At 46.5% G+C, this 15,013-nt stretch overlaps 1 pseudogene across 1 annotated transcript in view; it reads left to right on the top strand.

The window, feature by feature from the left end:
• The window catches only part of LOC311109211, a 43,793-nt pseudogene extending 30,132 nt beyond the window's left edge, over nucleotides 1-13,661 (top strand). Inside the window, exons 25-38 of the transcript XR_014615901.1 lie at nucleotides 1,723-1,782; nucleotides 1,969-2,010; nucleotides 2,944-2,971; nucleotides 3,244-3,321; nucleotides 3,537-3,562; nucleotides 3,673-3,762; nucleotides 4,290-4,416; nucleotides 4,525-4,589; nucleotides 5,060-5,191; nucleotides 7,506-7,553; nucleotides 7,752-7,781; nucleotides 9,959-10,159; nucleotides 10,250-10,365; nucleotides 12,421-13,661. The product of XR_014615901.1 is annotated as an uncharacterized misc_RNA (transcript). The remainder of the gene's footprint in view (nucleotides 1-1,722; nucleotides 1,783-1,968; nucleotides 2,011-2,943; nucleotides 2,972-3,243; nucleotides 3,322-3,536; nucleotides 3,563-3,672; nucleotides 3,763-4,289; nucleotides 4,417-4,524; nucleotides 4,590-5,059; nucleotides 5,192-7,505; nucleotides 7,554-7,751; nucleotides 7,782-9,958; nucleotides 10,160-10,249; nucleotides 10,366-12,420) is intronic.
• The last annotated feature ends 1,352 nt before the right edge of the window (nucleotides 13,662-15,013 follow it).

The raw sequence follows: 15,013 nt of genomic DNA, 5'->3' as shown, positions 1-15,013 counted from the left end.
AAGTGGAATGGACTTCTGAACCAGCATGTTGCCCATTCAACTCTAATGGACTACTGAACCAGCATGCTGCCCATTCAACTCTAATGGACTTCTGAACCAGCATGCTGCCCATTCAACTCTATTGGACTTCTGAACCAGCATGCTGCCAATTCAACTCTATTGGACTTCTGAACCAGCATGCTGCCAATTCAACTCTATTGGACTTCTGAACCAGCATGTTGCCCATTCAACTCTAATGGACTTCTGAACCAGCATGTTGCCCATTCAACTCTAATGGACTTCTGAACCAGCAAGTTGCCCATTCAACTCTAATGGACTTCTGAACCAGCATGTTGCCCATTCAACTCTAATTGACTTCTGAACCAGCATGTTGCCCATTCAACTCTAATGGACTTCTGAACCAGCATGTTGCCCATTCAACTCTAATGGACTTCTGAACCAGCATGTTGCCCATTCAACTCTAATGGACTTCTGAACCAGCATGTTGCCCGTTCAACTCTAATGGACTTCTGAACCAGCATGCTGCCCGTTCAACTCTAATGGACTACTGAACCAGCATGTTGCCCATTCAACTCTAATGGACTTCTGAACCAGCATGCTGCCCATTCAACTCTATTGGACTTCTGAACCAGCATGCTGCCCATTCAACTCTATTGGACTTCTGAACCAGCATGTTGCCAATTCAACTCTAATGGACTTCTGAACCAGCATGTTGCCCATTCAACTCTAATGGACTTCTGAACCAGCATGTTGCCCATTCAACTCTAATGGACTTCTGAACCAGCATGTTGCCCATTCAACTCTAATGGACTTCTGAACCAGCATGTTGCCCGTTCAACTCTAATGGACTTCTGAACCAGCATGCTGCCCGTTCAACTCTAATGGACTACTGAACCAGCATGCTGCCCGTTCAACTCTAATGGACTTCTGAACCAGCATGCTGCCCGTTCAACTCTAATGGACTTCTGAACCAGCATGCTGCCCATTCAACTCTAATGGACTTCTGAACCAGCATGCTGCCCATTCAACTCTAATGGACTTCTGAACCAGCATGCTGCCCATTCAACTCTAATGGACTTCTGAACCAGCATGTTGCCCATTCAACTCTAATGGACTTCTGAACCAGCATGTTGCCCATTCAACTCTATTGGACTTCTGAACCAGCATGTTGCCCATTCAACTCTATTGGACTTCTGAACCAGCATGTTGCCCATTCAACTCTAATGGACTTCTGAACCAGCATGTTGCCCATTCAACTCTAATGGACTTCTGAACCAGCATGCTGCCCATTCAACTCTAATGGACTTCTGAACCAGCATGTTGCCCATTCAACTCTAATGGACTTCTGAACCAGCAAGTTGCCCATTCAACTCTAATGGACTTCTGAACCAGCATGTTGCCCATTCAACTCTAATGGACTTCTGAACCAGCATGCTGCCCATTCAACTCTAATGGACTTCTGAACCAGCATGCTGCCCATTCAACTCTAATGGACTTCTGAACCAGCATGTTGCCCATTCAACTCTAATGGACTTCTGAACCAGCAAGTTGCCCATTCAACTCTAATGGACTTCTGAACCAGCATGCTGCCCATTCAACTCTAATGGACTTCTGAACCAGCATGTTGCCCATTCAACTCTGATGGTGATCCTAATATTTTCCTCTCTGTCGTTCTCCCTCTCTAATATTTTCCTCTCTGTCGTTCTCCCTCTCTGTTCTCAGGGACCCCCTGGCCCTCCCGGACCCCCGGGACGTCCCGGAATGTTCAACTGCCCCAAAGGAGTAAGTATGAACCCCCCCCCTTTTCAGTAAAGGTTCAAATCCAGGTCTTGTGACATGTTTGTGACTTGGGAGGCCAAATAAAATCACCCTCGGGCCAAATTCTGGGACCCTGCCCAACTCCCTTCCTATATCCATGTTTGTCCATGTCATTTGTAGCTCACTGTCCCCTTCTTTCGTTTTTTGAAGACAGTTTTTCCCGTCCCTCCCAGACCGCACTGCAAAAAGGCCGTAAGTGACTGACAGACATTGCAGCTCTGGGCAGGCTGAGCTCAGGCCTGTCTGTCTGTCTGTCTGTCTGTCTGTGTGGGGCATTTTTTCCTCTCTCTCTCACACACACACACACACACACACACACTGTATTTGTCTCTCTCTCGCTCTGCCTTAGCCACTTGTTCACTCTGTGGTGTATTCGTCACTTCTCCATCATAAAAGGTGAATGTGCATGTTGCATCCATGGTCCCTAACCTATTCCAGGTGAGAACAGAGGATCTCTCCTAGCATGCTGCATGTTTTCTCTTCCATAGGGGTTGGTCTTCATGGGGAAGACACTAACACAATTGAGGATGGTCCCCAAGACTGAATATTACATTATAATATATTTTATTTTGACTTGCTGAGAGCAGATTTACTTGTGTCTAAAGCAATTGATGTTAACAGTTTCTATTGAGGTGTGTCTTTAACTGGTATTTGGTGAAACATTGTCATTTTCAATTATATCCATTCAGATTGTACAACCATGTAATTGTTTTGTAAATATCAGGTTAATAGTGTTCTAAAATACAACATAACCAAATGAATGTACTTACTATGTAAGGTCTTTCAGAAATTAGATAAGCCAAACGTGATTTGTCTTTCCTGTCTTTCATGGGGACCGTCTTTATCCACGGTGCTGGTGGTTACTGCCACGTTTCACCCTTCTTACCCTCCATTTTGTTACAGATACATTAACTCATTCACTGTGACCTCTGAATCTGTGAATGTATCATCACAACATATTATAACATATTATATCTATCATATTGTATTAGTTGGTCTGAAATGCATGATGTGAAGTTTCCAAACAGTCACATCACTGTTCCTTCCATACGCCCTGTTCTTGTTTCTGTTCAGGAAGTCCAATAGCTCTCATGTCTTTTAAACATGTTTGTTTCACTTTGGCAGATAAATGGTTCTGAGAATTCAACAAATGGTGAGTTGAAGGACTTTCTGGATGTGACATCACATGACCTGTTATTTGTTTGTTGACATGGAAGCGTCTATTGGTCACTTTATGGTAAGTACTAATATTACACACAACATAAGATTTCCGAGACTGATGTCGGAGACCTGCTGCATCAAATACAACATATAAAATAGCAAATACACGACATACGTTCAACATTGTCTGTCGTTATTTTGTTGCGAGGTCTTCTCTTTCATGACTGCCTAATGCTTAACTGTTGTTCCTTATCTGACCTGTAGGGGGGGCTGACTGTCTTCCATCTGGGACCAAAGGGGACAAGGGGGAGAGGGGCTTCCCTGGGATGCCTGCCCCGCCACGTGAGTCATATTGGATGGATGGATGGATGGATGGATGGATGGATGGATGGATGGATGGATGGATGGATGGATGGATGGATCACTGTTTACCTAACAGCATTATTTTGTTCTGTTTTTGATATAAATAATGGATATTGTAATCTGACACACAGGCATTATTCATGTAGACAGGTTATTATCTTTAATAATCAATGGATGTTGTGTTTTTCCTACAGTCACAATGCTTCCCAAAGGAACTATGGTAAGTTGAGTAGGTGGCGTGTGTGTGTGTGTGCGTGCGTGCGTACGTGCGTGCGTGCGTGCGTGTGTGTGTGCTTACCTCTCACAGTTTGTGTGTCTGTCTGTCCACAGGGCAATAAAGGGGACCAGGGCTTCACGGGGGAGAAGGGGGAGGCCGGGTTACCGGGCCCACCTGGTATGCCTGGGACATCTGGAATGGTGGTGAGTCTCATTCCCATGGAGACCACATGCTCCCGAAGCCAAGCCCGCCCACCACAGCTTTGACCAATTACACTTACAGAGAAGGTCACCATACAACAGACACATGAGATAGTACATAATCAGTGTCATCTTAATTTGAGGGCGTTATTACAGTCCCTGACCTCTTTCGATGGTGTGCTAGATAGCCAAAGAATGTTTGGTTGGTTTCAGTTGAGCTTAATTGCTGCACGAGAGGATTTATGTCTGAAATGAGGCATTTTGGTTGTGTGAGTAGTGAGGATTTCGAATATGGCCGCGGTGGCAAAATACTGAATTTACATTAAAGGGAATACAAGTCGTGCACAATTGTTTTCAAATTCTTTCAAATTCAGATCCCGCATGAAACAATAGGTGATATTTCCTACTGGCTGCATTTAAATAAACCACACAGAGTCATGGGGTTCAATAAGTCACTATGTTCAATTAACATTAATTAAACGTACAATTACTGGAGATGGGTATCTGCTAAAGCACTGGGTTTGTTTCAGGGCCCTAAAGGAGAAACTGTTATGGGGCCCCCTGGCCATCCAGGCGTTCCGGGGTCTCCTGGTACTCCAGGGTATGGGAGACCTGGCCCCCAAGGGCCTCCCGGAACCCCCGGAGCACCCTCTCCAGGTAAGATTTGTGGCACCCTTTGTGAAATTTGCTGTATGGTGTAATATGCTGACTAGCTTCGCATAATAAAATATTACCATTGTTTGTCTCCGATTTCTGTAATTCCAGCTGTGACCATCCCTGGGCCTCCAGGCCCCACTGGCCCGGCTGGACCTCCTGGGGCCTCTGCCGTGGTGAGTCAGTCCTCTCCGTTATGGCGTCACTTATCCACCCCGTCACGTCATAATGTCATCCCGTCATACCATCAATTGTCAACCCTGTTACATCATTTACATTTTTAGTCATTTTAGCAGACGCTCTTATCCAGAGCGACTTACAGGAGCAATTAGGGTTAAGTGCCTTGCTCAAGGGCACACCGACAGATTTTTCACCTAGTTGGCTCGGGATTAGAACCAGCGACCTTTCGCTGGCACAACGCTCTTAACCACTAAACTACCTGCCGCCCCTTACGTCATGTCATCCCTGTTACGTAATCACATGTCAGCTCCGTCATCAAATAACCGCAGACACACTAGAGATAAAATGACTGTCCTCTCCTCAATCACTCTGGCCAGTGTCTCCCAAACAATTACAGTGTTATAAACGGTGATAGATATTTCCTTCCAGTCTCAAAAGGTGCTTCTCTCCTCTGTTTTTCCTTTAGATGGAGACGTTTCCTTCCAGCGAGGTCATGATGCAACGGACGATGAACAGCAGAGAGGGGACCCTGAGCTTCATCACCACGGGGACAGGCAAACTCTACATCCGGGTGCAAGAGGGATGGAAGGAGGTCCTGGTACAGTAGCATTTCTGGTCCCTCTACTCCAGTGTCTCTGGTCCCTCTTCTCCTTGTCTCTGGTCCCTCTCCTCCTGTGTCTCTGGTCCCTTTCCTCCTGTGTCTCTGGTCCCTCTCCTCCTGTGTCTCTGGTCCCTTTCCTCCTGTGTCTCTGGTCCCTCTCCTCCTGTGTCTCTGGTCCCTCTCCTCCTGTGTCTCTGGTCCCTCTCCTCCTGTGTCTCTGGTCCCTTTCCTCCTGTGTCTCTGGTCCCTCTCCTCCTGTGTCTCTGGTCCCTCTCCTCTATGTGTCTCTGGTCCCTCTCCTCCTGTGTCTCTGGTCCCTCTCCTCCTGTGTCTCTGGTCCCTCTCCTCCTGTGTCTCTGGTCCCTCTCCTCCTGTGTCTCTGGTCCCTCTCCTCCATGTGTCTCTGGTCCCTTTCCTCCTGCGTCTCTGGTCCCTCTCCTCTATGTGTCTCTGGTCCCTCTCCTCTATGTGTCTCTGGTCCCTCTCCTCCTGTGTCTCTGGTCCCTTTCCTCCTGTGTCTCTGGTCCCTTTCCTCCTGTGTCTCTGGTCCCTCTCCTCTATGTGTCTCTGGTCCCTCTCCTCTATGTGTCTCTGGTCCCTCTCCTCCTGTGTCTCTGGTCCCTTTCCTCCTGTGTCTCTGGTCCCTCTCCTCTATGTGTCTCTGGTCCCTCTCCTCCTTGTCTCTGGTCCCTCTCCTCTATGTGTCTCTGGTCCCTCTCCTCCTTGTCTCTGGTCCCTCTCCTCCTGTGTCTCTGGTCCCTCTCCTCCTGTGTCTCTGGTCCCTCTCCTCCTGTGTCTCTGGTCCCTCTCCTCTATGTGTCTCTGGTCCCTTTCCTCCTGTGTCTCTGGTCCCTCTCCTCCATGTGTCTCTGGTCCCTCTCCTCCTGTGTCCCTGGTCCCTCTCCTCCTGTGTCTCTGGTCCCTCTCCTCCTGTGTCTCTGGTCCCTCTCCTCCATGTGTCTCTGGTCCCTCTCCTCCTGTGTCTCTGGTCCCTTTCCTCCGGTGTCTCTGGTCCCTCTCCTCCATGTGTCTCTGGTCCCTCTCCTCCTGTGTCTCTGGTCCCTCTCCTCCTGTGTCTCTGGTCCCTCTCCTCTATGTGTCTCTGGTCCCTCTCCTCCTGTGTCTCTGGTCCCTCTCCTCCTGTGTCTCTGGTCCCTCTCCTCTATGTGTCTCTGGTCCCTCTCCTCCTGTGTCTCTGGTCCCTTTCCTCCTGTGTCTCTGGTCCCTTTCCTCCTGTGTCTCTGGTCCCTTTCCTCTGTGTCTCTGGTCCCTCTCCTCCTGTGTCTCTGGTCCCTTTCCTCCTGTGTCTCTAGTCCCTCTCCTCCTGTGTCTCTAGTCCCTCTCCTCCTGTGTCTCTGGTCCCTCTCCTCCTTTGTCTCTGGTCCCTCTCCTCTATGTGTCTCTGGTCCCTCTCCTCCATGTGTCTCTGGTCCCTCTCCTCTATGTGTCTCTGGTCCCTCTCCTCCTTTGTCTCTGGTCCCTCTCCTCTATGTGTCTCTGGTCCCTCTCCTCTATGTGTCTCTGGTCCCTCTCCTCCTGTGTCTCTGGTCCCTCTCCTCCTGTGTCTCTGGTCCATCTCCTCCTGTCTCTGGTCCCTCTCCTCTATGTGTCTCTGGTCCCTCTCCTCTATGTGTCTCTGGTCCCTCTCCTCCTGTGTCTCTGGTCCCTCTCCTCCTGTGTCTCTGGTCCCTCTCCTCTATGTGTCTCTGGTCCCTCTCCTCCTGTGTCTCTGGTCCCTCTCCTCCTGTGTCTCTGGTCCCTCTCCTCCTGTGTCTCTGGTCCCTCTCCTCCTGTGTCTCTGGTCCCTTTCCTCTGTGTCTCTGGTCCCTCTCCTCTATGTGTCTCTGGTCCCTCTCCTCTATGTGTCTCTAGTCCCTCTCCTCCTGTGTCTCTGGTCCCTTTCCTCCTGTGTCTCTTGTCCCTCTCCTCCATGTGTCTCTGGTCCCTCTCCTCCTGTGTCTCTGGTCCCTCTCCTCTATGTGTCTCTGGTCCCTCTCCTCCTGTATCTCTGGTCCCTCTCCTCCATGTGTCTCTGGTCCCTCTCCTCTATGTGTCTCTGGTCCCTCTCCTCCTGTGTCTCTGGTCCCTCTCCTCCTGTGTCTCTGGTCCCTCTCCTCTATGTGTCTCTGGTCCCTCTCCTCCTGTGTCTCTGGTCCCTCTCCTCCTGTGTCTCTGGTCCCTCTCCTCCTGTGTCTCTGGTCCCTCTCCTCTATGTGTCTCTGGTCCCTCTCCTCCATGTGTCAATAGTGTCTCTGTGAGCCGTGAATCTATCTTATGTGTTTGGTGTTTCTCTGTGTCTCTGTTTCCACAGCTTGGTAACTTGATCTACCTCCCAGTCAATATCCCTCTACCTGACACGGTAAGGACAGTAGAGTTGAGATGAGGATAGGATATGTTCAACTGCATGAATTTTCTGCGCATTTCTCCCATTGACATCAATGGATTGTTTACGTGAAAGTGCATTGTAGACCTCCATATAAGGGATGCTTATAGCCGAATATGACGTGTGATTGCTGCTGTTTATAATCCAGTTAGTAATAAACATTTTCCCCCTTAGGCTCAGCCAGGCACCGCCAGAAGATATGGGGTAAGTTTGTTGACAAAAGGACAAGATTGACTAAGCGTTTGCGCCTGTGCAAAGTTAGCTGTTGTTATTTCATAGTGGAACAATAACGTTTTCTAAAACCTTCTTTATTTACTAACTTTGCACGGGAGCCAAGAAACAGTCAAAATACATTATTTAAACTGTCTGCTTCCTAGTTAGTAGCTAGAAAACTTATAGATACAAAAATAAGAAAAATAGAGTGGAAAAAGTTTGAAATTGAACCTTAAGCCAAACCAAGTCTGGCCACAAAATGAGCTGGAGTCAAAATGGGATTTAGCAGTGGTTTAGGGTATTCCACTTTTAGACTAAATTACTATCCGTGTGCTGTCATTGAAGGACAGCCCTAGGCAGGCCAGGTTTGGGTTTTAGAGATTTAGATTTCACATTTCACAGTAGCTGCCAGTCCATTCTGTACCAGTAGCTGCCAGTCTGTTCTGTACCAGTAGCTGCCAGTCCATTCTGTACCAGTAGCTGACAGTCCGTTCTGTACCAGTAGCTGACAGTCCATTCTGTACCAGCAGCTGACAGTCCGTTCTGTACCAGTAGCTGACAGTCCGTTCTGTACCAGCAGCTGACAGTCCGTTCTGTACCAGTAGCTGACAGTCCGTTCTGTACCAGTAGCTGACAGTCCGTTCTGTACCAGCAGCTGACAGTCCATTCTGTACCAGCAGCCGACAGTCCGTTCTGTACCAGCAGCTGACAGTCCATTCTGTACCAGCAGCTGACAGTCCGTTCTGTACCAGTAGCTGACAGTCCATTCTGAACCAGTAGCTGACAGTCCGTTCTGTACCAGTAGCTGACAGTACGTTTTGTACCAGTAGCTGACAGTCCGTTCTGTACCAGTAGCTGACAGTCCATTCTGTACCAGCAGCTGACAGTCCGTTCTGTACCAGCAGCTGACAGTCCGTTCTGTACTAGTAGCTGACAGTCCGTTCTGTACCAGTAGCTGACAGTCCGTTCTGTACCAGTAGCTGACAGTCTGTTCTGTACCAGTAGCTGACAGTCCATTCTGTACTAGTAGCTGACAGTCCGTTCTGTACCAGCAGCTGACAGTCCATTCTGTACCAGTAGCTGACAGGCCGTTCTGTACCAGTAGCTGACAGTCCGTTCTGTACCAGTAGCTGACAGTCCGTTCTGTACCAGCAGCTGACAGTCCGTTCTGTACCAGTAGCTGACAGTCCGTTCTGTACCAGTAGCTAACAGTCCGTTCTGTACCAGTAGCTAACAGTCTGCTACTGGGAGATGAGAATGATACTGTTGATGACTGAATGTTTTTTTTTACTGCAGCAACCTAGGAATACAAAACAATGTACAGTGTGTGTGTGTGTTTGCGAATGTTTTTTTTTTTTTTTTTTTACATTTTAGTAATTTGGCAGAAGTTGCTATTCAGAGCAATTAGGGAGAAGTGCCTTGCTCAAGGGCACATCGACAGATTTTTCACCTAGTCGGCTCGGGGATTCGAACCAGCGACCGTTCGGTTACTGGCCCAACGCTCTTAAAAGGCGCTGCATGGTCAAACCGACATCTGCATTGGCCGTGCAGCATTTACGGTGAAATGGCCTCTGCAGAAGTCAGGGCATTCATACTTCCTGTGCTTCACGGAGCAGAGCTGTTGTGAGGGAAGTTGTCAAGGAAGTGAGTTTGTGTTTATGCAGGACCTCCCGCCCTCACCTACCGTCAACCAATCATGTCAATGTGGAGCCCTCCGCATTGTTACAACATTTGAGAGGCGCCCGTCGATGCAGTACTGAGCTCAATTTGGCCTCTGCATGCCTCCGGAGGCGCCGCAATTGCGTCACACCATCCACATTTTCAGATCAAGCATAAATTGGCTTTAACCGCTAGGCTACCTGCCGCCACATGTCAGCTATGACGTTCTGTTGGATACCTTCGACCACCTGGAGTATTATCCGACTGGAAGGACCACTCTGAATGAGCTGGCGGTATAGAATACACTCTAATGTATGTCCCCTGTAGCTCAGTTGGTAGAGCGTGGCGCTTGCAACGCCAGGGTTGCGGGTTCGTTTCCCACGGGGGGGACCGGTATGAAAAATGTATGCGCTCACTAAACTGTAAGTTGCTCTGGATAAGAGCGTCTGCTAAATGACTAAAAATGTAAAATGTAATGGAGGATCCCTAACCCTCGGTCTCTTCCTCAGCTCAACCTGGTGGCCCTGAACCAACCCTACACAGGGAACTTTGGTGGTGACGACATGGCAGACAGGCGGTGCTATGAACAGGCCATGGCCATGGGCCTGCCCGACTACTACCGGGGCTTCGTATCCTCAAACATCCAGACAATTAATAAAGACCTGGTCCCCCAGAGGTTCACACAGAGCTACCCCATAACCAACCTCAGGGTAAGCCAACCTCTGTTAGCCATGGGTCATCTAAGATCAGTGTTAACAAATAAAGTGTCAGTCAACTCCTTTTTTTTTCTGTATCCACAGGGGGACATTTTGTTCAGTAACTACAAGTCTATCTTCACTGGGGGTGGAGGCAAATTCCCACCAAACATCCCAATCTACTCCTTCGATGGACGGGACGTAATGGCAGACCCCTTCTGGTCTGTGTCTGTGTGTGTGTGTGTATGTGTGTGTGTGTGTGTGTGTGTGTGTGTGAGTGTGTGTGTGTGTGTGTGTGTGTGTGTGTGTCTGTGTGTGTGGTGTCTGTGTCTGTGTCTGTGTCTGTGTCTGTGTGTGTGTGTGTGTGTGTGTGTGTGTCTGTCTGTCTGTCTGTCTGTCTGTCTGTCTGTCTGTCTGTCTGTCTGTCTGTCTGTCTGTCTGTCTGTCTGTCTGTCTGTCTGTCTGTCTGTCTGTCTGTCTGTCTGTCTGTCTGTCTGTCTGTGTCGGTGTGGGTGTGGGTGTGGGTGTGGGTGTGTGTGTGTGTGTCTGTGTCTGTGTCTGTGTGTGTGTGTGTGGGTGTGGGTGTGGGTGTGTGTGTGTGTGTGTGTGTGGGTGTGTGTGTGTGTGTGTGTGTGTGTAGGGGGTCTGAGTGGTGAAGTCTAGTCTGCCCTCATCCTATATCTCTGTCTGAATAGTAAAGACTAGGTAGACATCCTCATCCACCGCTCATCTTCTCCAAAAGTCCCGCCCCCGAACCAAGCAGCTTCACCAAAAGTCAAATGGGTTTGGAAGAGGGAGGGAGGGAACACACATGGCTGTTTCCACAAAATTACGTTTTAAGTGCAGGATTAGCACGACCGCAATCCAGACACTGGGGGTTGTACCGTTGTGTGTTTCAGTACGGGCCCAATGCGAGCCAGCTATGTCCAACCTCGTTCTACTGATTCTATTTATATACCGCCGCCATGTTAATTTTATCAGCCCCGACGAACCAGAGACTAGAGGCTGGCAATTGTGGCTCCAAAGTGGCTTTTTATAGATGTTTTTCAAACAGACGTTTTCCTACTTTGTGGCGAGGTCTATTTGAGAATGCGTATGAATGGATATAGCAGGGGCAGAAAATAGGGATAGTGCTGTTGATGTCATCTGTTATGTTGAGGTCGCATCTGTATGGAGAGATTTCAGTGCCAACAGAAACTGTATTTGAATTCAATATTTAAACATTTGAACTAAGATACTGCATTTTAATTCAATATCTTTGAATGTGTAATGCCCAAATTGAATCGTTGAATTCATCAATTGAACTTGAATTTCATTATTTGAAACTGAATTGAATGAATATTGCATTCAGTTTTAAAATTCCATTTCAATTTAATTGAATATTCAAATTCAATATTTATATATTCAGTTTCAATATGGTAGGCATTGCATTCATTGTCTGTATATCAAGTTTACAAACTATAATTTCAAGTTTACCAAAGTTTGATATATTCAATTTCTCAGATGCATTCAGATTAAGTTTTCAAATTCGGTTTTAAAAATTCAGATCTATCCATACACATTGTAATTTTGGTCCAGTTTTTTAAAGAATTTTTGAAAAAATTAGTTATACTATTTTGATATTGATTACTGCACTGTTGGGTAGCGCTTGCACACATGTATTTTTCATTGTCACACACCGGATAGGTGCAGTGAAATGTGTTGTTTTACAGGGTCATCCATAGTAGTACGGCGCCCCTGGAGCAAATGCTTTTAAGTGCCTTGCTCACATTGTCGGCTCGGATATTCGAACCAACGACCTTTCGGTTACTGGCCCAACACTCTAAAGCATTGTACTTGTGCATGTGAAAAATAAATAATAATAATAATAATAAATACAACGTGAACTTCCTGGTACTTTTCCAGCCAGGAAAGGTAGAAGAGAACAGATATGAATAAAACGCTCCATCTGTGGGTATCTCTGCTCAGTTTGGGGCTACATTAGTTCGTCCCATTAATGTTTTAATAGATTTTTTCATGGGAGGGGATTTAAAGTACTTGTTGGTGTTTGCGTGAACGTCTGTTATGTAATGCTGTATGACTTTAACGTGTGGGTTTGTGTGTGTGTAGATGAGTACATGTGCCTCTGTATATGCTGTATGACTTTAACGTGTGTGTGTGTGTGTGTGTGTGTGTGTGTGTGTGTGTGTGTGTGTGTGTGTAGATGTGTACATGTGCCTCTGTATATGCTGTATCCACACACTCTCCCATTATATTTGTATCTATTTCTCCCACAGGCCTAAGAAGAGCATCTGGCATGGCTCCAATACGTTCGGCAACTTGTTGGTAGACCGGTCCTGCAATTCGTGGCAGTCTGACAACATGTCCATCATGGGCCAGTCGTCCAATCTGGCTTCAGGCTTCCTCCTGGGACAGCAAGCACAAAGCTGTAACAACCAGTTCATTGTCCTTTGCATCGAGACCATAGAGCACGTTTCATAGACCTTTAACAGTCTCCACCGCTCCGTCCTCCTCCCATCTATCTGCTCTCATCTTATCACTCTGGAAAGGTGTAAATGTATGTAAATTGCTTTATGAACATGTCGTCATTGTCATCAACATATTCCTCCTCTCCCATCCTCTCGTTGGTTGGTTGATTGACTGAGATGAGAGAGCGGATACCGTCTGTCGATACCAGTTCCAAATCATGGCTTTGCAGAGTTTTTGAAGCCAACTTTCAAGCCTAATTTCTCGCTACAGATGTTTCTCCTAGTCAAGATGTCATCTTTTGTCTTCCAGTGATTGGCCATGTTTATCAGTTGTCCTATTAGGTAATTCTTTAAGAGATGTTTGTTCCATTAGACCAGGGCCAATAGCACATTTCACACGCATAACACCCATATTCTAAAAAGGGAACAATCAGTAAAGAAATGTTGATGCACTGTATTAGATTTATTTATACATCCAGTGATTTCTCGTTTGAGCAACAATTTCTCTCAGTATTTAATTTCAATGTAATGTTTTATTTATACCGTAACCGCACATAACGTGAATGAATAAAATGATTAAGGTTAAGTATGTAATTTATAGTTTTTTTTTTTATATGTTTTTTTGTACAGCATTCCTTTTAATGGCGCTAGAATTTTGATTTGTTATGTACCTAGTTAGATGTGACTTCATTCAACATAAATTCCACCAATCACATAGAAATTCACCACAAAAAAAAATAACTTATGAAATTCATAAGAGATTTGATCAGCATAAGTGATTATATTTTATACAATCATTGGTGCTTATTGATTAAAAATGTTTTCCTTTTCTTAATAATCTGAGTCGGATATAATCTGTTTTGAAAACCTGGTCCAGTTACGTCGAGGTTAAAGGACAAGACAGACCAATACGGAAGTCAGCCTTGTGCTGTAGATCAAAATCAAATCAAAGTTTATTGGTTGCGTACACAGTTTAGCAAATGTTATAGCGGGTTCAGCGAAATGCTTATGTTACTAGCTCCTAACAATGCAGTAAAATGTCAAACAAGTACACTTTATTCATGTTTTTTTTTATTAAAAAAAACTGTAATTCAAGAAATGTCGGAACGAAGCCAATTAACAACCCAAATGGCACTGTAACAGTTATCCAATTCCAATCTATACCTACACTACATGGCCAACAGTATGTGGACACCTGCTCGTCGAACATCTCATTCCAAAATCATGGGCATTAATATGGAGTTGGTCCCCCCCTTTGCTGCTATAACAGCCTCCACTCTTCTGGGAAGGCTTTCCAGTAGATGTTGGAACATTGCTGCGGTGACTTGCTTCCATTCAGCCACAAGAGCATTAGTGAGGTCAGGCACTGATGTTGGGCGATTAGGCCTGGCTTGCAACCGGCGTTCCAATTCATCCCAAAGGTGTTTGATGGGGTTGAGGTCAGGGCTCTGTGTAGGCCAGTCAAGTTCTTCCACACCGATCTCGACAAACCATTTCTGTATGGAACTCGCTTTGTGCATGGGGGCATTGTCATGCTGACAATGCCCCCATAGCCGGAACCATGAAAAACAGCCCCAGACCATTATCCCTCCTCCACCAAACTTTACAGTTGGCACTATGCATTGGGGCAGGTAGCATTCTCCTGGCATCTGCCAAACCCAGATTCGTCCGTCGGACTGCCAGATGGTGAAGCGTGATTCATCACTCCAGAGTCCAATGGCGGGGAGCTTTACACCACTCCAGTCGAAGCTTGGCATTGCACATGGTGATCTTAGGCTTGTGTGCGGCTGCTCTGCCATGGAAACCCATTTCATAAAGCTCCTGATGAACAGTTATTGTGCTGACGTTGCTTCCAGAGGCAGTTTGGAACTTGGTAGTGAGTGTTGCAACCGAGGACAGATGATTTATACGCGCTTCAGCACTCGGCGGTCCCGTTCTGTGAGCACCTCGCGGCTGAGCCGTTGTTGCTCTTAGACATTTCCACTTCACAATAACAGCACTTACAGTTCACCAGGGCTACTCTAGCAGGGCAGAAATTTTACCAACTGACTTGTTGGAAAGGTGGCATCCTATGACGGTGCCACGTTGAAAGTCACTGAGCTCTTCAGTATGGGCCAATCTACTGCCAATGTTTGTCTATGGAGATTGCATGGCTGTTTGCTTAATTTTGCTTAACAAGTCGCATAATAACTTGCATGGACTCATTCCGTGTTCAATAATAGTGATTAAATTTGTTTTTGAACTACCCCATCTCTGTACCCCACACATACAATTATCTGTAAGGTCCCTCAATCGAGTAGAGAATTTCAAGCACAGATTCAACCACAAAGACCAGGGAGGTATTTCAATGCCTTGCAAAGAAGGACATCTATTGGTAGATTTGTAAAAAATGAAGAAATTC

The sequence above is a fragment of the Coregonus lavaretus genome, assembly GCF_964263955.1.
Source record: "Coregonus lavaretus genome assembly, chromosome: 34".
Lineage (NCBI taxonomy): Eukaryota > Metazoa > Chordata > Actinopteri > Salmoniformes > Salmonidae > Coregonus > Coregonus lavaretus.
The sequence above is the reverse complement of the archived record's forward strand: the minus strand, read 5'-3'. Positions and strand labels throughout refer to the sequence as shown.